The sequence below is a fragment of the Tupaia chinensis genome, unplaced genomic scaffold (genome assembly GCF_000334495.1).
Source record: "Tupaia chinensis unplaced genomic scaffold, TupChi_1.0 Scaffold145889_1, whole genome shotgun sequence".
Taxonomy (NCBI): domain Eukaryota; kingdom Metazoa; phylum Chordata; class Mammalia; order Scandentia; family Tupaiidae; genus Tupaia; species Tupaia belangeri.
The window spans coordinates 588,951-594,712 of record NW_006205746.1 but is presented as its reverse complement, the minus strand read 5'-3'; the positions used below and the strand labels follow the sequence as shown (position 1 = coordinate 594,712).

General features: G+C 33.9%; 1 protein-coding gene across 1 annotated transcript in view; it reads right to left on the bottom strand.

Annotated features, from left to right (window-relative positions):
* Nucleotides 1-5,543, bottom strand: part of CNTN6 (contactin 6) — a 395,429-nt gene extending 389,886 nt beyond the window's left edge. Inside the window, exon 1 of the mRNA XM_006168594.2 lies at nt 5,384-5,543. The gene's annotated coding sequence lies outside the window, so the exon portion shown is untranslated. The remainder of the gene's footprint in view (nt 1-5,383) is intronic.
* Between the last annotated feature and the right edge of the window lie 219 nt (nt 5,544-5,762).

Here is a 5,762-nt window from a genome sequence, read left to right as displayed (position 1 = left end):
AAAAGTGCTTGCACATCAATGTTTATTGCAGCATTATTCACAATTGCCAAGACATGGAACCAACCTAAATGTCCACAAACTGATGAATGGATTGGAAAGGTGTGGTATATATACTCTATGGAATACTACTCAGCCATAAAAAATAACAAGATCCTGGAATTTGATAGAAAATATCAGATATGGAGGATCTATTGGTGAGTGAAGTAAGCCAGGCTATGAAGGAAAGATAGTGTATGTATCCACTCAATATATACTGACTATCTGCACTCTATGGTAGAGAGCAAAAACTTGGAGGACATAAAAGCAGTGAAGGTACTTAATGAGAATAGGACAGTGTGGAATGGAGGAGGTGAAGGGAAGAGGATAGAGAAAGATAGCAAGTGAACAATAGAGAGTCAGGATGTTAGTGAGAAACAGATATGGCTTATTAACTGTTGATGATGACATGTATAGTATTCTCAACTGGGTTGGTCTGAGAAGTATTTCATGATGGGCAAAGTCTTTTTACAAGCAAAATGAGAAATAGCGATTGACTGTTTTAAAAAATAATTAGAATAATAAAAATAATGATTGGGGAAAACATAGAAAAGATATTGAATGTTGAAGTGGGGAGATTAATGTCTCTGTACTGACTGACATGCATGGCATTCCCTTTTGAAAAAACAATGTAATACACTGTAAATCCAATGTAATATAAAGAAGATTATGATGATAATAAAAAAATTAAAAAAAAATATTCAGACCCGTGAAATACATAGAACCCCAAGCAGAATCAACCCAAGAAGATTTTCTCTGAGATACATTATAGCCAGAATGATCAGAACCACAGACAAAGACAAGATACACAGACTGGCAAGAGAGAAAGGACAAGTTACCTACAAAGGATATCTCATTAGGCTAACAGTGGAACCTCTCATTGGAAACAACGCGAGCAAGGAAAGAATGGGAAAATATATTCAAAGTGTTGAGTGAAAAACAATTCTATACCCAGCAAGATTATCCTTCATATGGGAAAAGAAGACAAGAACATTCTCAGGCAAACAAAACCTGAAAGAATTTACCAACACCAGACCAGTACTCTAAGAAGTTGTGAAGGGAGTGTTATATCAGAGAAACTAAAGTCAGACACTCAGAAATAAGATTTAAAAAACATCTAATAAAAGGGCCAGCTTAATGGTAGGGACAAGTCCAGAATTGAATATTTTCTTCCAGAATTTAAACAGAAAGTTTGGAGCACAATAGAAGTTAGATTAAGTACATGAGACTGAGCTGATGAAATAGAATTTTATGGCTTTTGACTAAAACAATACTGATCTTTTTCTATGCTTTGTAGTCCAGAGATAAGGATTTTTTTTGAATTGTTGACATATCTAGGCATCTACTATTTCAGCAGAATCCTTACCTGCTTCCTGGCTTTAAGCCTTAAGCAAAGTTCTCTTAACATTCTTTGATTTTGGTTTATTAAAGCTAAAATTGCCTTTCTTGAAATTAAAAAAACATATTAAAAATACCTATTTAATGACTACAGTAAGCTATATAGCCTCAGTGAGGTGCTTTTTTACAGTATATTCATTCTACTCACAGTTTCATGCCTAAAGTCAAACATTTGTTCACAGATATTTATATATAAGCTGAACTTGCTATTGAAAGTAGTTAGATTAATTATTTTGTTAATCAATAAAATGTGGGAGGAAAATAAAAAGGAATGGAAAGCAACCGCAGATACTAGAGACAGAGTGGGAGGATGGTGGGATATGGCAGAGGGTGAGAAATTGAGGATATATAGGGACCAGCAGTTAGCGTAATGGCTATGTTGCTGGACTGCCATGTAGCCTACTGCGGTTCGAGTCCTAGACCTGATGCCTTAAACTCATGCTGGGAGCATGTGCATTCATACTCAAGATCACAAGAGGAGAATAGAGGAGAAGGGATTGTGGCCTGGCCATCCCCCCTGGGGGGCGATTTCTTGCTTTCTGTCTCTCTATCTCTCTGTCTTTCTGGTGAGCACACATGCCCTATGGCAAAAACTTCTCCCCCCAAAAAAGAAATAGGGGATATATATACACACATACACACACACACACACACACACATATATATACACACACACATGTATACACACACACATATGCACGTGTGTGTGTCTTTATGTGTATATGTGAAGCAAAAATAGAAAATTATTTGTGATGATAACAGATACAACTAAGCCACTATAGAGTGTATTCTGGATGGTAAACTGCATCTTGTATGCTGGATGATGTTCAGTGAATGAATGTAAAATAAATAATATAAAAATAATAATAAACTTAAGATTATTATAAAACACATTACAAATAAAAAAGTTACATTAGAAACCATAAGTTATAATACAACTGCTTGAAAATTATTCTTAGGGATGTTGTGGAATAGTTTCAGGAAATAAAACAAAATGAACTAGGAAAGTGTAAAATTAAAAATAAATTTGAATAATATGATATTGTGGAAGATAGACAAAGGAGATCCAACATGTCTATAATTGATGGTCCTGAAAAAAAACAAACTACATTACAACAATCCACTCACATCCCAAAATAAACAAAGGCAAATGATAGTAACAACAAATCCTCTGATAAAAGAATCTTAAATCAATGTGATAAACTTCAGGGAAAAGTTAGGGAAGAAACAGCTTCAGGAAATATTCTGACAAAATAGTAAAGAATCACTTGAGCATCCATGGGGGGAAGAAGGCACCTTCAAAGATGAAAATTACAGTGTATCTGAAAATTTTGCCCAACTTTTAATCTTGGAATGGTCCCGAGCAGTGTTTATAAATACTTATACGTATCTGAAGGAAAAATATTTTTGATCTGAGATAACTTGCCTTCCATGCATAAGGCAAAGAAAGAAATGTTTAGGTGTGTAAGCAAGCAGAGAATACTGCATATATGACTATTTATTTGGTAGAAGGGTTCTGCTACTTAACAGTGAAATTCAAAAATCCAAGAAATATTTCAAAATAAAGAACATTCATTAATGGTGACTTGTGAAATAAATACCTATTGAGATAAGAAAGGATTCTTTTCAAATTTCAAATAAAGCTAAACTAAAACCATGAAATTAAGCAAGAAAGTAAATGCTATAAATCTCAATAAAGTAAAACCAATAATATGATTTAAATTCAGATAGTAGTCTGCATAGGGTTGATGATCTTACAGTATATGTACTAATTTATTTAATTATCGTAGCAAGGATTTAGATTGTTTACTATTTATACATGTGTCATAAAAAGGACTTCATACTTATATCTTAATAATTTTTGTTCTTAACTGTAGAGTTATTTTTCTGGATCTAATATCTTCCTTAAAAGAATATATGCCTGAAAATTAACAATTTTTTCAGTTTCATTTCAGCTTCATTTTTTCCAGTTCTATTAAGATCTGAAATCTAAAATTAACTTCAGTTCTTTTTTACAGAAGTCTCTCTCTCATCATAGTATTTGAGTTTAAGAATAGAGATGTCTTTATTGATAGTCTCTAAATATCATAATGGCTATTTATGTGCAATGTTATTTCTTTTTTAAACTTTTATATTTAGATAGAGCTATTTTTAATATTTCTTATGCTACTGTGTTCTAATTAATATGCTGTTAAATATATAAGTGAATAAATAAGCATATTTTATATCCACCCTCCTTTAATTTAAAACATACAAATTTACAATTATACGACTGAGTTCTTCCATTTATTTAAAAAAAAGTATGCAATCAACTTTATGTACTTCACATTTTTTAACACTTTGAGTTTTCTTTAAGCTCTTGACCACATATAAAATCGTTTTCTAAATATCCAAGTTAATTTATTTTTATTAAAATGTTTCATAGAAATTGAGTCTATCTATCTATATAAATATATAGGATATATATTTATTTATATAGACATATTCTGGTATTTCACTAGACATAGTTAAAGAAAGTAATACAATGCTGTCACTTACATGTGTTCCCCCTCCCCCCCGGGTGTGATAAGTTATACATTTAGATAACCTCATATAAAACCACATATAAAAATTTTCAGGTTTATATATTTGAAATCTCTGATCTGCACAGCTATGATTATTGGTAGAAAACAAAAAAAATCACTGAAGGCATCAAAAATGAAATGACTGTTTTTCTGTTTGTTATACAAATTGTGTCAGTATATTTGTGTGCTTATATCTGTTTTGTGAATGTGTTTATTTTCACATATGTGTGTGAGGGAAGGGGAAAATAGTGAGCTTAAATACCTTTTTTTAAATTTTTTTGTGTAAAATACAATGCACATAAATTAGTAAAACCTTCAGCAACAACCACAAATAAAAGATGATAAACCCATCTGATAAATGAAAATTGCTCAAAACAAGCAATTCAATATTCAACATATGCTCCTTCTTTTACATATATCTTTGGAAAACATTGCCATTGTAGATGAAATTATGAATACCACATTTTCCAAATTGACTTTGTAATTCTACTGTTCTCCATGATTTTTTTCTCAGTATAACTTCTATTTAGACATTCTGTGAATGTTCCTCTGAGGAAATAGTCAGGATGCTGATTATTTAAACATAAGTAGTTTTCATTTGGAGAAGCAAGAACTATGAATTCCAATTTCCCCCCAAACCTCCAATGTTACAATATCCCATTAACATAATGGGTTATACGTGGCTAATCTCAGAGCTCTTAAAAGTTTTGTTCCCAAGTCATCAACTTCTGAAACTTTTCATAAAGTATTATATGAACCTTAATACTGATAAGCTTAACTAGTGTAAATGGCAACCACAACTCCAGAAGCTATTACCTAAGAGCCAGGCAAAATAGCAAAATGCCAGGCAAAATTTGGTCAGCTCATCTGACCTCCAGTCTTGCTTTGCTCCTCTTACCGAAGTCCTCCCCCAGGAAACTTTATAACCATTCCTTTAAATCATCCGTTGGACACTGCAAACCCCACCCCTCAACCCTCTGATGAAAAAAATTTAACAATCACATATTCTCATCTGCTGTTACGAAAGGGCGTGTAGCCATCTGAAAGTACCAGAATTAGCACTGTCATCCCGTCTTGCCCATTAGTTTTACTGCAGCAAAGACTAGGGGAACACTGAAAAATATACCTGTAGTCTCTCTTTCCCTGGTTTGATTCTAACCTCCCCCGAATACAGATTCAATACGTTTTTTCCCCTCAAAGGAATAAATGCATTTTAAGCATCAGCATCTTAGAAAAACAGCATCAATAAAGCAGTGACTTCTCCCCCAACCCCTGCTTTTACCTGTTATGCTAATACAAAGACATTGAAAGGAAGAAAAGCTGCAGCTTGCCCAGCAATATTCTCATTGCAGCAGACAGCACAATTTTGTACTTACAGATCTTACCAGGGAAATGTCTCAGGATCTTTACAATTTTTCTGCAGAACTCTGTTTCAAGCTCTCAGCCAGGCATGCTGTGCATCCAGGCAGAACCAAGCCGTATGGAATGTCTATGCAGCTGGGAGATAATGGGACTCTTTTTCCCAGCTGGGACTGCAAGCCTTTTATCCACTGAGTATTGCGTGGCTCTTCTCTGGTCTTAAGCATGAAATACGCTCCTCTTGTGCTGCATTCCTGACGGAACCTAGACAATTAGTTCTTGAGGCACATGTGCAAAGCTCCCGTTTGGAATATTCAAAAGGAAAATGCTCCCTACATTGAAAACCAGCTCTCTCTTCCTCATCCCTCACAGAATCAGAGAGAGCTGAGAGCCGCTGCCATTCCA